The sequence below is a fragment of the Lutra lutra genome, chromosome 9 (genome assembly GCF_902655055.1).
Source record: "Lutra lutra chromosome 9, mLutLut1.2, whole genome shotgun sequence".
Lineage (NCBI taxonomy): Eukaryota > Metazoa > Chordata > Mammalia > Carnivora > Mustelidae > Lutra > Lutra lutra.
In genome coordinates this window covers 129399810-129416408 of record NC_062286.1, presented here as the reverse complement: position 1 = coordinate 129416408, position 16599 = coordinate 129399810, and positions in this window count along the sequence as shown.

Sequence of the window (16599 nt, the reverse complement as noted above, 5' to 3'; positions counted from 1 at the left end):
GAAGGTGTAAATAATGGGATTGGGCTCTGGGGACACAAGGTCCCCTTGGTTTATTAACTGTTTGGCACATCCTGTCCTCCCCCAGGGGCTGAGAACTAGTGAAGTGGGAAAGATAGGAACAAAATGCACGAGGAGCCACCAAAAAATTAAGTCCCAGCCTAAAAGAATAGTTTCAGCTCAGATAAAATTTCTCCCATCTTGTCCCAAAAGCACCAAGTAGGAGGTTCATCTGGGCCTTTCTGGGTGCTTTACCCACTGCTCCAGATTATTAGACTTGATGTTTAAGAGCAGGACTGAGACTCCAGGAGGAGTTACATTCCTGTCCTAGCCTTTACCCTGAAAAAGATTTAGAATATCATGAGGCTAGACTCTAGGTTAGGATTTCCCAATGCCCTAAGAGGTATTTTTTCCCATAGTCAGAACCCATAATTTTGTTCTTAATTCAGGAAGAAGCTCCTAAAAAGTGACAAAAGATTGATGGAATGTAGGACCTATCTCTGACTTTACTGAGTGGACAGTATTCTGGAATGTGTCCAGGGGAGTGACTTGGCACTTTGTGTTTGACCAAAGCTTAATAAACTTACTCCAGTTGATATTGAGAATGGACATGCCAATAGTATAGACAAATCTACCTGAGTCAGGAAGCGTGCCTAGAGGGCGTGGCGGGGGGCGGTGTACTACTGTGAAATTAATGGACTCAGAGCTTCATGGAATTGCAACTGTTTCCCTGGCCATTGCTCCTGATACATCATCTTTCTTTCAGCCTCAGAGTTCCCAGGCAGGTCTTGAAGGCTTGGATTTGAGAAAAGAGGTGGCATTCTAAAACATGGTTGCATGAGTACATGCTACAGATGAAGGAGTTCTGCCTCCTTGAGTATGGAAGCTATCTGACAAGGGGTCTGTATATAATCCTGTATATTTCTCTCTTAGGACTGCGCTTCTGACTTTTTTCTGTCATATTTGTGTGGAAACTGCCATGCCAAGTCACCAGAACCAGAGCACACAATGCTAATGGGGAAAAAAATCTAAATCCATAGATCCACACAGATAATTTTGTCCCCATATCACTGTGACTTCTTTCTGCTCCCTTGGTCAATGCAGGAGCAAGATATTTTATTTATTAGCTTAATACTACTTGCTTAAACAGTGCTTCCCACTACTGCTCCAAAAGATTCCTTGGATTTGTCTAATGGAAAGTTTCTGCCCTGAATTCCCTTCTTGGTCATCTGGCAGAAGGACCAGCTTCTCTTAATGATTCCTGCGTTGAAGTTTTCTCAAGCAACGTCACGCTGATACACTACTATACTTATTATATGTATTGTGAATTAATGCACACTTTTCCAAAAGCCTTCAGGTTTCTTCATACCTCTGTTATGTAGCATTCTTTGCAGTAGTCAACCTCCCATTTAAGACCCTTGACTGAAATAATTTCTTGTACATAGTCAGACATTCACTTAGTTCTGCTCAAATTGAAAAAGTTTGTTCCAATAAGGAGGTGTGGATGGGACACAAAAGGACTTAGTAAAAGTTCCCATCAGGAGAGTCTGAGATTCCAACAAGGCTTAAATCTCTGACTCTTATTTTTGCTTTTAGCCCATACCCTTGACTCTTTCTTTTGCTCTTTCTGACTGCAGTTTTTTTTTTTTTTTCATGTATTCACCAGCTTTGCAGAGAATACCTCATTAGTGCTTTGCTTCTTTCTCATTATTTAAATGGTGGAAATAAGAAGTACAACCTTATACCTTATCTTCCTGCTTCCTTCTTGCCCATTGCTTCCAGTGTAGTGTCCACACTATATGATCATAGTTTTGTAAAAAATTCAGACTCATTTAGAAGGGACATTTCTTTTTTATGAAATGCAAAGTGTGAGTACATTGGATGCATTATGTATTTATAATAGTTAAGTTAATCTCTTTCTTGTAAGCCTTATTAAATCCATTATTATATATCTACTTTCATCCAATGGCCTCCAGGTGGACAGGCTGTACTTCTATATTTCCTGGGTCTTTGACTTTAGACTTGATCTTGTTGCTTGTTTTGGTCAAGGAATAATATCAGGCTTGAAATGTGCTTACAGGGTTGGATTTCCCCTTTGAGTTCTGCATTTTACCACAGGAAGAGTGTTTCTTGAGAAATTCTTGGTTCAAGAAGGAGGAGAGACACAAGGATCAAAAGTGGACTCTACTCTCAGCCTGGATCCAAGCTCAGTCAAACTCAGTTTAGATTAGTCAGGCATCTGTTTTCCTGCTGATGTGTGTGTGAGAGAAACTTTTATTGTTGCCGCTGCTGAGATTTATGGTGGGGGATTGTTACTGAACAGTGCTGACTAAAACACCTATGAAAAAAATTCTAATATAAATATTACCTGCTCATATCATATAAAATAGTAGGAGAACATGGGAGATGGGAAATAACTAAAATAAACACACACACATATATAACAGTAATGACATTTATATTTATAAACATCCATGATACAGCAAAGAAGAGAAAATTATGGTCCTCTTTTCTGATCAGAAAGTAGTGGCTGATATTCATGACTTCTTCCTCACATTATTCATCCACATTCCCTTTGCTTTCACCCAGCAATGCACCAGCTAGTTAGTGTTGTGTGTGTTTTTTTTTTTAAATTTTTAAATTTTTAAAATTTCTTTTCAGTGTTCCAGAATTCATTGTTTATGTACCACACCCAGTGTTCCATGCAATACGTACCCTCCACAATACCCAGCACCAGGCTCACCCTCCCTCCCACCTCCCACCCCTTCAAAACCCTCAGATTGTTTTTCAGAGTCCATAGTCTCTCATGGTTCATCTCCCCCTCCAATTTCCTCCAACTCCATTCTCCTCTCCATCTCCTCATGTCCTCCATGTTATTTCTTATGCTCCACAAATAAGTGAAACCATATGATAATTGACTTTCTGCTTGACTTATTTCACTCAGCATAATCTCTTCCAGTCCCATCCATGTTGATACAAAACTCCTGTACTCATCCTTTGTGATGGAGGCATAATACTCCATAGTATATATGGACCACATCTTCCTTATCCATTCATCCGTTGAAGGGCATCTTGGTTCTTTCCACAGTTTGGCGACCGTGGCCATTGCTGCTATGAACATTGGGGTACAGATGGCCCTTCTTTTCACTACATCTGTATCTTTGGGGTAAATACCCAGTAGTGCAATTGCAGGGCCATAGGGAAACTCTATTTTTAATTTCTTAAGGAATCTCCACACTGTTTTCCAAAGTGGCTGTACCAACTTGCATTCCTACCAACAGTGTAAGAGGGTTCCCCTTTCTCCACACCCTCTCCAACACTTGTTGTTTCCTGTCTTGCTAATTTTGGCCATTCTAACCGGTGTAAGGTGGTATCTCAATGTGGTTCTGATTTGAATCTCCCTGATGGCTAGTGATGATGAACATTTTTTTCATGTGTCTTTTAGCCATTTGTGTGTCTTCATTGGAGAAGTGTCTGTACATGTCTTCTGCCCATTTTTTTGACAGGATTATCTGTTTTGTGTGTGTGGAGTTTGAGTTCTTTATAGATCCTTTTGTCTGTACTGTCATTTGCAAATATCTTCTCCCATTCTGTGGGTTGCCTTTCTGTTTTGTTGACTGTTTCCTTTGCTGTGCAGAAGCTTTTGATCTTGATGAAGTCCCAAAAGTTCATTTTTGCTTTTGTTTCCTTTGCCTTTGGAGACATATCTTGAAAGAAGTTGCTGTGGCTGATATCGAAGAAGTTACTGCCTATGTTCTCCTCTAGGATTCTGATGGATTCCTGTCTCATGTTGAGGTCTTTTATTCATTTTGAGTTTATCTTTGTGTATGGTATAAGAGAATGGTTGAGTTTCATTCTTTTATACATAGCTGTCCAATTTTCCCAGCACCATTTCTGGAAGAGACTGTCTTTTTTCCACTGTATATTTTTTCCTGCTTTGTGGAAGATTATTTGCCCATAGAGTTGAGAGTCCATATCTGGGCTCTCTACTCTGTTCCACTGGTCTATGTGTCTGTTTTTATGCCAGTACCATGCTGTCTTGGTGATCACAGCTTTGTAGTAAAGCTTGAAATCAGGTAATGTGATGCCGCCAGTTTTATTTTTGTTTTTCAATATTTCCTTAGCAATTTCGGGTCTCTTCTGATTCCATACAAATTTTAGGATTGTTTGTTCCAGCTCTTTGAAAAATGCTGGTGGAATTTTGATCAGAATGGCATTGAAAGTATAGATTGCTCTAGGCAGTATAGACACTTTTTAAAAATTAACATATAATGTATTAGCCCCAGGGGTACAAGTCTGTGAATCACCAGGTTTACACACTTCACAGCACTCACCACAGCACATACCATCCCCAATGTCCATAACCCAACCACGCTCTTCCTACCCCCCTCCCCCCAGCAACCCTCAGTTTGTTTTGTGAGATTGAGTCTCTTATGGTTTGTCTCCCTCCCAATCCCATCTTGTTTCATTTATTCTTTTCCTACCCCTCAAACCTCCCATGTTGTTTCTCGACTTCCTCATATCAGGGAGATCATATGATAGTTGTCTTTCTCCGATTGACTTATTTCGCTAAGCATAATACCCTCTAGTTCCATCCACGTCATCGCAAATGGCAAGATTTCATTTCTTTTTATGGGGTGGTATAGACATTTTAGCAATGTTTATTCTTCCAATCCATGAGCATGGAATGGTCTTCCATCTTTTTGTGTCTTCTTCAATTTCTTTCATGAGTTTCTATAGTTTCTCGAGTACAGATCCTTTACCTCTTTGGTTAGGTTTATTCCCAGGTTATCTTATGGTTCTTGGTGCTATAGCAAATGGAATGGATTCTCTAATTTCCCTTTCTGTATTTTCATTGTTAGTATATAAGAAAGCAACTGATTTCTGTACATTGACTTTGTATCCTGCCACATTACTGAATTGCTGTATGAGTTCTAGTAGTTTGGGGGTGGAGTCTTTTGGGTTTTCCATATAAAGTATCATGTCATCTGCGAAGAGAGAGAGTTTGACTTCTTCACTGCCAATTTGAATACCTTTTCTCTTTGTTGTCTGATTGCTGTTGCTAGGACTTCTAATACTTTGCTGAATAAAAATGGTGAGAGTAGGCATCCTTGTCGTGTTCTTGATCTCAAAGGGAAGGCTGTCAGCTTTTTCCCTTGAGGATGATATTTGCTGCGGGTTTTCCATAGATAGGTTTTATGAAGTTGAGGAATGTTCCCTCTATCCCTATACTTTGAAGTGTTTTAATCAGGAACGGATGCTGGATTTTGTCAAATGCTTTTTCTGCATCAATTGAGAGGACCATGTGGTTCTTCTCTCTCCTCTTACTGATTTGTTCTATCATATTGATTGATTCGCGAATGTTGAACCATCTTTGCAACCCAGGGATGAATCCCACCTGGTCATGGTGGATAATCTTTTTAATGTGCTGTTGGGTTCTGTTTGCTAGGATCTTGTTGAGGATATTAGTATCCATATCCATCAGTGATATTGGTCTGAAATTCCCCTTTTTGGTAGGGTCTTTGCCTGGTTTGGGGATCAGGGTAATGCTGGCTTCATAAAAGAGTCTGGAAGTTTTCCTTCTGCTTCAATTTTTTGAAACAGCTTCAGGAGAATAGGTATTATTTCTTCTTTGAAAGTTTGGTAGAATTCCCCAGGGATCTGTCAGGTCACGGGCTCTTGTTTTTTGAGAGTTTTTTTAAAACCTGGTAGTATGTTCCAAATCCTCATTTCTGAAGTATGTGAACCATTTGTGTCTCTGTCTGTATCAGTTGCTATAATTTTCTATTATGCCAGACCTAGAAAATTCCTGTGTTCTAGGTCTTATTCCCATTACATTGTTGAGTTCCAGTCCTATTTCTCCTTTGTAAAGCTGACTAATCACAACAGCCAACAGGGAAACCATTCGATTTGTTCAGTGAAATAAGGAGTATGAGGTAGCTACTTGGCAATCTTACTCCATAACGAAGATATGGTTTTGTGACATTTGATGGAGGAATTTTGCCGTGTGATACAAAAGAACAACAACAACAAACCCCTCAATATCTAAAGCCCCCCAAAATGAAACTGGCAGATCACAATTGCCATTGTTGGGGTACTCTTGGAGTCATAGAAGAAAGATTAGTGGTAAGATGAAGGGGAGCAAGGAATCTTGGATTGTTGAGTCTTTGGAAGACTTTTAGTCTATCCTTCCTCAAGGCATTTGCATAACCCATCCCCCTTAATCCAAGGGGTGTTTTTGTTTCCAGGCTGCAGCATTTCCTGATTAGGTGATGCACTCTGTGCTAATTTCTTCTATAACTGCCCCTGGCAACACACTCAAGATGTCCACAAGTGGCAGCCTTCTTGCTGAAGGTTTACTAGATGTCTCAAGCCTGGTTACTTCTCTGTTATTTCCTTGGCTTACAAGAAGACTCAGCTTCCTAGCCTTTTCAGACTCCGGATGGGAAAAATCTCCCATCACTTCTCAGCATCTAGACAGTAGTCTCTATGCCTTTCAACCTCAGAGGATACACCTGAATCTCTTTCAAGCTCTCTTTCATGCCCTGCTTGGACAGCAGCATGGGAGAGGATCTCCTGTTTCTGCAATTCAGCTGCACTCAGCATGGGGCTGGAATGTCAGTTATCCCTTCTTGCAGAAGATTGAACTCACCTGTGAGTTCAGGCTGGAGGGGAGCACAGCATTCCTTAGTTCTATGACACCACTTCCAAAAACATGTTAATGGACCCTCTCTATTAAAGCTCTAACCTTCTCTTGGATGGCTGGAGTTGAGTGATGGCCATTGAACCACTCTGGCCACTTCTGAATGCTTTCCTCTTCAAGTATTTCATTTTTCTCTTTAGAATGAATGGACACTCATTGATAATTGTCTTTAGCTATGAAGTCTCAGCTAAAATCTGTGAGACGGGGATGAAATTACATTCCATAGCCTATCATAAATATGTTTGTTTCACACCATGATTCTACCATGATTTACATAACTAGTCTCCTATTGTTGAATATTAAAGTTGATTCAAATATTTCACATTCATAAGTAATATTGATAAATATCTTTATCCATATCATTATTTCATCAGTTTTTTAGTAACAATTTTCACTTGGCTTGATGGCTGTGGGTCCTCCAGTCCAACACTCATCTAATCCTCCAAAAAAAATATGGGCCCATTCCTGTATCACCTCCGGTTCCTTCAGTTGGAAAATCCGCATGTGGGTAGCTATGAAGTAGGAGATCTCCATTTTCCCAGTGCCTAAACTGCCTGCCTCTACCTCAGGTTCTTTTCATATTACACTAATATACTATACCTAGGGTAAAAAGTTCAAATACATCCTTCAACAATTAGCACATTTCTTGGAATTTTATTTCTTCACAAATAACTGGAACTAAATGCTAATATATTAAGTGTAAAAAAAAACTATAACAGTAAACCCTTGTAAAATTCTCTGACACCATGATCTTTATTTTGCCATTATTATTTAGATATTAGCTCTATGTAGCCCCAAACAATGTTTTCCAATAGAACTTTCTACCATGGTGGCATGTTCTGTATTTGATTTTTTTAACAACAGTAGCCACAAGTCACATGAGGTTATTGATAACTTGAAATGTGATTAGTGTGATTGAGGAACTGATGGAATATTTTATTTTACTGAGTTGTAATTAATATAAATTTACATTTAAATAGCCTCCTGTGATCAGTGTCCTTGTAATGGAAAGATAGATCAAGTTCCAGTGATTCAAACAGTGATAGTTACAGTTTGAATGGACCATTGTTAGTGTGAGAGGCCTGGCTACTAGGTCAACTTGAACCACATCAGATCAGCTCATGGTGGTGAAGGAGCCTGCAGCATCTTCTGAACAATGTTTCTGGCTCTGGGCCAAGGGTCACCAGGGATAAGCCACATTAGAAAGGCGAAATGGAGGAGAGGAGTGGGATATGAAATTGTGATAAATTTATCTTGGGAAAAGTTCATTTGGATGGGATGTGGTTGTGGGTGTGGTATGGTGGGAATAGGTGACCACAAATTTCCAAGTTGGTACATTCACATGGGATTTGCAGGGGGAAGTAACATCTTCCATAGTTGCTGGAGACTTAGTAGAAGAATCAAGATCATTGTTAAGTTATCTGATACTTCATCATGTGGTTTAATCATATCTCTCAGGGATGGAGCACTTTCCATAGCTATGCCTTGTTCCATCTTAGAAGATGTTTCAAAGGTCAGAGACATGACACTCATCTTCTTTGGGAGCTAATTTATATGGAATCTAGGTAAAAATTGTTTTAAAGGCATAGAGTTTAAGGTGGAAGGTACACTTAGATTCTTTTCTAAAACAGGAATTTTTATTAAAAAAAGGACTGGAAAGACATGAACAATGATAGTAACTTTCTCCTTAGACTCTACCAGGAACTGTGGTACATCCTTTACCTGTATCATCTCATTTGGTCTCATGACACACCTGAGGGTAGGTGTTGTTCAATGACACTTAAAGATAAAGAGACTGAGGCCCCAAAGAGTTGGAGATACCCAGCTTCCCTAGGTCAGCAAGGACAAAGTAAGACTGAATCTCAAAACAGCTAGGACCTTTAGCCCTTACACTGTCTTACCATCCTTTCTAAATGGATATTTCCAAGTTTTTTTTTCGGGGGGGGGGAGAGGAGGGAGTGTTTTTCATCCTATTCAAAGTTTCCAAAAGCAAATATCATTTTGTCTTTAAGAAAAATAATTGATATTTTTAACATCTTGAGGAACTGCCATACTGTTTTCCAGAGTGGCTGTACCAGATTGCACTACTAGGTATTTACCCCAAAGATATAGATGTAGTAGAAAGAAGGGGCATATGCACCCCAATGTTCATAGCAGCAATGTCCACAATAGCCAAACTGTTGAAGGAGCTGAGATACCTTTCAACAGACGAGTGGATAAAAAGATGTGGTCCCTATATACAATGGAGTATTAAGCAGCAGAAACAATGAATACCCACCATTTGCATTGACAGGGATGGAACTGGAGGGGATTAAGCTAAGTGAAATAAGTCAAGCAGAGAAAGACAATTATCATACGGTTTCACTCATATGTGGAATATAAGGAATAGAGCAGAGAACCACAGGGGAAGGGAGGGAAAACTGAATGGGAAGAAATCAGAGATGGAGACAAGCCATGAGAGACTCTGGACTTTGGGAACCAAACTGAGGGTTACAGAAGGGAATGGGGCTGGAGGATGGGGGAACCACGTGATACATATCAAAGAAGGCACATGTTGGGATGAGCCCTGGGTGTTATATGCAACTAATGAATCATTGAACACTAAAAAACCACAAATACATAAAAAAATTAAGAAAATTGAAAAGAAAAATAAAAAAATAGAATGGTTAAAAAAAGAAAAATAATTTCTTATTTTCTTTAAAGAATTTATTTATTCATTTGACAGAGAAAGATCACAAGTAGGCAGAGAGGCAGGCAGAGAGAGAGAGAGGAGGAAGCAGGCTCCCTGCCTAGTGTCGGCTTGGTGGTTGCATAGTCTTTTAAGCCTTGCCAGTCTTGGAAACTCTTTATCTCTCCATCCATTTTGAATGTCAGTCTTGCTGGATAAAGTATTCTTGGCTGCATGTTCTTCTCATTTAGTTCCCTGAATATATCTTGCCAGCCCTTTCTGGCTTGCCAGGTCTCTGTGGACAGGTGTGACATTATTCTGATGGGCTTTCCTCTGTAAGTAAGGAGGCTCTTTGTCCTAGCAGTTTTCAAGAGATTATACCTACAATTATGATTCCTCAATTTGACTATCAGGTGCCTTGATGTTTTTCTGGAATCAATAAGATTGATAAACCATTGGCCACACTAATCCAAAAGAAAAGAAAGAAAGCCCAAATTCATAAAATTATGAATGAAAAGGGAGAGATCACAACTAATACCAAGGAAGTAGGAACAATTATCAGAAGTTATTATCAACAGTTATATGCCAATAAGCTAAGCAACCTAGATGAAATGGATGCATTCCTGGAAAGCTATAAACTCCCAAAATTGAACCAGGAAGAAATCGACAACCTAATTAGACCAATATCTAGTAACGAGATTGAAGCAGTGATCATAACCTCCCAAAAAACAAGAGCCCAGGACCTGACGGATTCCCTGGGGAATTCTACCAAACTTTCAAAGAAGAAATAACACTTATTCTCATGAAGCTGTTTCAAAAAATTGAAGCAGAAGGAAAACTTTCAGACTCTTTCTATGAAGCCAGCATTACCCTGATCCCCAAACCAGGCAAAGACCCTACCAAAAAGGAGAATTTCAGACCAATATCACTGATGGATATGGATGCTAATATTCTCAACAAGATCCTAGCAAACAGAATCCAACAGCACATTAAAAAGATTATCCACCATGACCAGGTTGGATTCATTCCTGGGCTACAAGGATGGTTCAACATTCGCAAATCTATCAATGTGATAGAACAAATTAATAAGAAAAGAGAGAAGAACCACATGGTCCTCTCAATTGATGCAGAAAAAGCATTTGACAAAATCCAGCATCCGTTCCTGATTAAAACACTTCAAAGTATAGGGATAGAGGGAACATTCCTGAACTTCATAAAATCTATCTATGAAAAACCACAGCAAATATCATCCTCAATGGGAAAAAGCTTGCAGCCTTCCCGTTGATATTAGGAACACGACAAAGATGCCCACTCTCACCACTCTTGTTCAACATAGTATTAGAAGTCCTAGCAACAGCAATCAGACAACAAAGAGAAATAAAAGGTATCCAAATTGGCAATGAAGAAGTCAAACTCTCTCTCTTCGCAGGTGACATGATACTTTATATGGAAAACCCAAAAGACTCCACCCCCAAACTACTAGAACTCATACAGCAATTCAGTAAGGTGGCAGGATACAAAGTCAATGTACAGAAATCAGTTGCTTTCTTATACACTAACAATGAAAATACAGAAAGGGAAATTAGAGAATCGATTCCATTTACTATAGCACCAAGAGCCATAAGACACCTGGGAATAAACCTAACCAAAGAGGTAAAGGATCTGTGCTCGAGGAACTACAGAACACTCATGAAAGAAATTGAAGACACAAAAAGCATGGGGAGTTAGGAGAAGGGAGTTGGGGGAAATTGGAAGGGGAGGTGAACAATGAGAGACTATGGACTCTGAAAAACAATCTGAAGGGTTTGAAGAGGTGGGGGGGGTGGGAGCTTGGGGGAACCAGGTGGTGGGTATTAGAGAGGGCACAGATTCCATGTAGCACTGGGTGTGGTACAAAAACAATGAATACTGTTATGTTGAAAATAAATTAAAAAAATGATTAAAAAAAAAAAAGATGGAAGACCATTCCATGCTCTTGGATCGGAAGAATAAACATTGTTAAAATGTCTATACTGCCTAGAGCAATCTATACTTTTAATGCCATTCCGGTCAAAATTCCACCGGTATTCTTCAAAGAGCTGGAGCAAATAATCCAAAAATTTGTATGGAACCAGAAGAGACCCCGAATCGCTAAGGAAATGCTGAAAAACAAAAATAAAACTGGGGGCATCACGTTACCTGATTTCAAGCTTTACTACAAAGCTGTGATCACCAAGACAGCATGGTACTGGCATAAAAACAGACACATAGACCAGTGGAACAGAGTAGAGAGCCCAGATATGGACCCTCAACTCTATGGTCAGTTAATCTTCGACAAAACAGGAAAAAATATACAGTGGAAAAAAGACAGTCTCTTCAATAAATGGTGCTGGGAAAACTGGGCAGCTATATGTAGAAGAATGAAACTCGACCATTCTCTTACACCGTACACAAAGATAAACTCAAAATGAATAAAAGACCTCAACATGAGACAGGAATCCATCAGAATCCTAGAGGAGAACATAGGCAGTAATCTCTTCGATATCAACCACAGCAACTTCTTTCAAGATATGTCTCCAAAGGCAAAGGAAACAAAAGCGAAAATGAACTTTTGGGACTTCATCAAGATCAAAAGCTTCTGCACAGCAAAGGAAACAGTCAAGAAAACAAAGAGGCAACCCATGGAATGGGAGAAGATATTTGCAAATGACAGTACAGAGAAAAGATTGATATCCAGGATCTATAAAGAACTCCTAAACTCAACACACACAAAACAGATAATCATATCAAAAAATGGGCAGAAGATATGAGCAGACACTTCTCCAATGAAGACATACAGACGGCTATCAGACACATGAAAAAATGTTCATCATCACTAGCCATCAGGGAGATTAAAATTAAAACCACATTGAGATATCACCTTACACCAGTTAGAATGGCCAAAATTAGCAAGACAGGAAACAACATGTGTTGGAGGGGATGTGGAGAAAGGGGAACCCTCTTCCACTGTTGGTGGGAATGCAAGTTGGTGCAGCCTCTTTGGAGAACAGTGTGGAGATTCCTCAAGAAATTAAAAATAGAACTTCCCTATGACCCTGCAATTGCACTACTGGCTATTTACCCCAAAGATACAGATGTAGTGAAAAGAAGGGCCATCTGTACCCCAATGTTTATAGCAGCAATGACCACGGTCGCCAAACTGTAGAAAGAACCAAGATGCCCTTCAACGGATGAACGGATAAGGAAGATGTGGTCCATATACACTATGGAGTATTATGCCTCCATCAGGAAGGATGAATACCCAACTTTTGTAGCAACATGGACGGGACTGGAAGAGATTATGCTGAGTGAAATAAGTCAAGCAGAGAGAGTCAGTTATCATATGGTTTCACTTATTTGTGGAGCATAACAAATAGCATGGAGGACATGGGGAGTTAGGAGAAGGCAGTTGGGGGAAATTGGAAGGGGAGGTGAACAATGAGAGACTATGGACTCTGAAAAACAATCTGAAGGATTTGAAGAGGTGGGGGGGTGGGAGGTTGGGGGAACCAGGTGGTGGGTATTGGAGAGGGCACGGACTGCATGGAGCACTGGGTGTGGTACAAAAAACAATGAATACTGTTATGCTGAAAATAAATAAAAAAATGATTAAAAAAAATAAAAAAAAATACCCTACATCATTGCACCAGCCACCTTCTGTTATCTTTCACCCAGGTTCTTACTACCAGCTCAGTATCTTCCCACTGCATAGGCCATGGATTATGTGACAATGCTGATGCTCTGATGGGTGGCCAGGGTGTGGCCTGGGTGGTTAGTCACATACAAGATGCAGAGGAAGTTAGCAGGGCTGACTCACCAGGTCTGAACACGGTCGTATTCATACACGTAAGCTCCTCTACTGGCCTTTCCTTGTCACCATTTATCGAACTCCTTTGTACAGGGTTAAAAAAAGGACTATCTAAGCTGAAATACCCCTTGGGAACTCTGGTGACTTCAGAAGGACTGTGAGAAGACCCTAAGGTCCTCCTTTCCCCTCAAATAGTCTGAAACCCAACCCACCAAGTTATGAATTGTAGCTTTGTTTTGGTGGTGGAGTTACAGAGGATTCTACTTTGCTCTCTTGCTTTCTATAACATTGGTAAAATGATAGGGATGATCCCCCCTTTTTAAGGGGAAAAATCTGGAACCTAGAAAGAGAGAATTGCTGGCAGCTTCTAACCTTTACAGAGCCTTTGCAATGATCAAGTTCTTCCATTCCACATGGCCTCATGTAATCCTCACAAAACCTGATGTATGGATGTTCTCTTCATCTCTCACATAAGGAAACTGATGTTCTCAGAGTTGGGGAGTGAGCTGACCAAGACCACACAGAGTGTGAAGGGCTCAGCTTGACTTCCCACCCGGGACATCATTAACCTGAAGCCTGGCAGAGCCTGTTCCTTGGCAACGGCTCAGATGTGAGCACACTGTGTTCCCCGCACCCACCCCCAACCTCAGGCCAAGACTCTGCCTCCTTATGTTGCTCTGTGTGCCAGAACCCTTCCTGAACCACATTTTGCTCCAGGGAATGGGAGCATAGGCTGGTGGGGGTGTGTGTGGGGGATAGTGGAGGAGTGTGCAATCGGGGTGACAAAAGGCTATTCTGACATTGCTGGGATATTGAAAAGGCTAGAGGAGGAAAACTGGAAAATCCCACATTGGGAATGTCAGGCCAAACCCCAATAGTTACAAAATGTTCTTGGAAACATGCCTCAGTTGCCAACCATGATGTTTCTTTATTTTTACAAATTTTAATTTAAATTCAATTTAGTTAGCATACACTGTGTTATTATTTTCAGGGGTAGAATTTAGTGATTCATCACTTACATATAATACCCTTTGGTCTTTACATCAAGTGCCTCCTTAATGCCAATCACCCAGTTACCTCATTCCCCCAATTACCTCCCTTCCAACAACCCTCAGTTTGTTTCCTATAGTTAAGAATCTCTTACAGTGGGAAGCCTGGGTGACTCAGTCATTAACTGTCTGCCCTTGGCTCAGGACATGATCCCAGGATCCTGGGATTGAGCCCTACATCAGGCTCCTTTCTCAGCAGGAAGCCTGCTTCTTCTTTTCCCATTCCCCTGGCTTGTGTTCCCTCTCTTGCTGTGTCTCACTCTGTCAAATAAATAAATAAAATCTTAAAAAAAAAAAGAGAATCTCTTACGATTTGCCTCCCTCTCTCTTTTTGCCTTGCTTTATTTTTCCTTCCCTTCCCCTCTGTTCATCTGTTTAATTTCTTAAATTCCACATATGAGTGAAATCTTATGGTATTTACCTTCCTCTGATGGACTTATTTCACATCACATAATACCCTCTAGTTCCATCCATGTCGTTGCAAATGGCAAGATTTCATTCTTTTTGATTGCTGATTAATATTCCTGTGTGTGTGTGTGTGTGTGTGTGTGTGTGTGTGTGTGTGTGTGATCCACTCATCTTTATCCATTCATCTGTCAGTGGACATCTGGACTCTTTCCATACTTTTGTTATTGTGGACATTGCTGTTATAAACATTGGGGAGCAAGTGCCCCTTCAAATTACCATGTTTGTATCCTTTAGATAAATACCTACTAGTACAATTGCTGAGTCCTAGGGAAGTTCTATTTTTAGCTTTCTGAGGACCCTCCATACTGTTTTCCAGAGTGGCTGCACCAGTTTGCTTTCCCACCAGTAGTATAAGAGGGTTCCCCTTTCTCCACATACTCACCAAACATTTGTTGTTTCTTGAGTTGTTAATTTTAGCCATTCTGACTGGTGTGAGGTGATATCTCATTGTGGTTTTGATTTATATTTCCCTGATGCTGAGTGATGTTGAGCATCTTATCATGTTTCTGTTGGCCATTTGTATGTCTTCTTTGGAGAAATATCTGTTCATGTCTTCTGCGCATTTATTTTTTTTTAAAGATTTTATTTATTTATTTGACAGACAAGTAGGCAGAGAGGCAGGCAGAGACAGAGAGAGGAGGAAGCAGGCTCCCCTCTGAGCAGAGAGCCCGATGTGGAGCTCAATCCCAGGACCCTGGGATCATGACCTGAGCCGAAGGCAGAGGCTTTAACCCACTGAGCCACTCGGGCACCTCTTCTGTGAATTTCTTTTTTTTTCTTTCTTTCTTTCTTTATTTATTTGTCAGAGAGAGAGAGAGGGAGAGAGAGGGAGCAGAGGCAGACAGAATGGCAGGCAGAGGCAGAGGGAGGAGCAGGCTCCCTGATGAGCAGAGAGCCCGATGTGGGACTCGATCCCAGGACGCTGGGATCATGACCCGAGCCGAAGGCAGCTGCCCAACCAACTGAGCCACCCAGGCGTCCCCCTTCTGTGAATTTCTTAAGTGGAGTTTTGTTTGTTTGTTTGTTTGTTGGATGTAGAGTTTGATAAGTTCTTTTTTTTTAATTATGTTCAATTAGCCAACATATAGTACATCATTAGTTTTTGATGTAGTGCTCAAAGATTCTTTAGTTGTATATAAAACCCAGCTCTTTTTTTAAATTTTTTTTGGCTTTTAAATTTTTTTAATTTTTAATTTTTAATTTTTTTGAGAATTTATAATTTTTTTAAATTTTTTATAAACATATATTTTTATCCCCAGGGGTATAGGTCTGCGAATCGCCAGGTTTTAAATTTTTTTTTTAAAGATTTTATTTATTTATGTGACAGAGATCACAGGTAGGCAGAGAGAGAAAAGAAAGCAGACTCCCCGCTGAGCAGAGAGTCCGATGCGGGGCTCGATCCCAGGACCCTGGGATCAAGACCTGAGCCGAAGGCAGAGGCTTTAACCCACTGAGCCACCCAGGTGCCCCTAAAACCCAGCTCTTTATAGATTTTGGATACTAGCTTTTTAATCTGATAAGATGTTGTGACTATCTTTTCCCAGTCCATAGGTTGCCTTTTAGTTTTGTTCACTGTCCCCTTTGTTGTGCAAAAGCTTTTCTTCTGGATGGAGTCCTAATAGTTCATTTTTGCTTTTGTTTCTCTTGCCTTTGTCTAGCAAGAAGTTGCTGTGGCTGAGGTCAAAGAGGCTGCTGCCTGTGTTGTCCTCTAAGATTTTGATGGCTTCTTGTCTCACATTTAAGTCTTTCAACCATTTTGAGTTTATTTTTGTGTATGATGTAGGAAATTTATCCAGTTTCATTCTTCTGCATGTGGCTATCCAGTTTTCCCAACACCATTTGTTGAAGAGACTGTCTTTTTTTTTTTTTTTTTACCAAGAGATATACA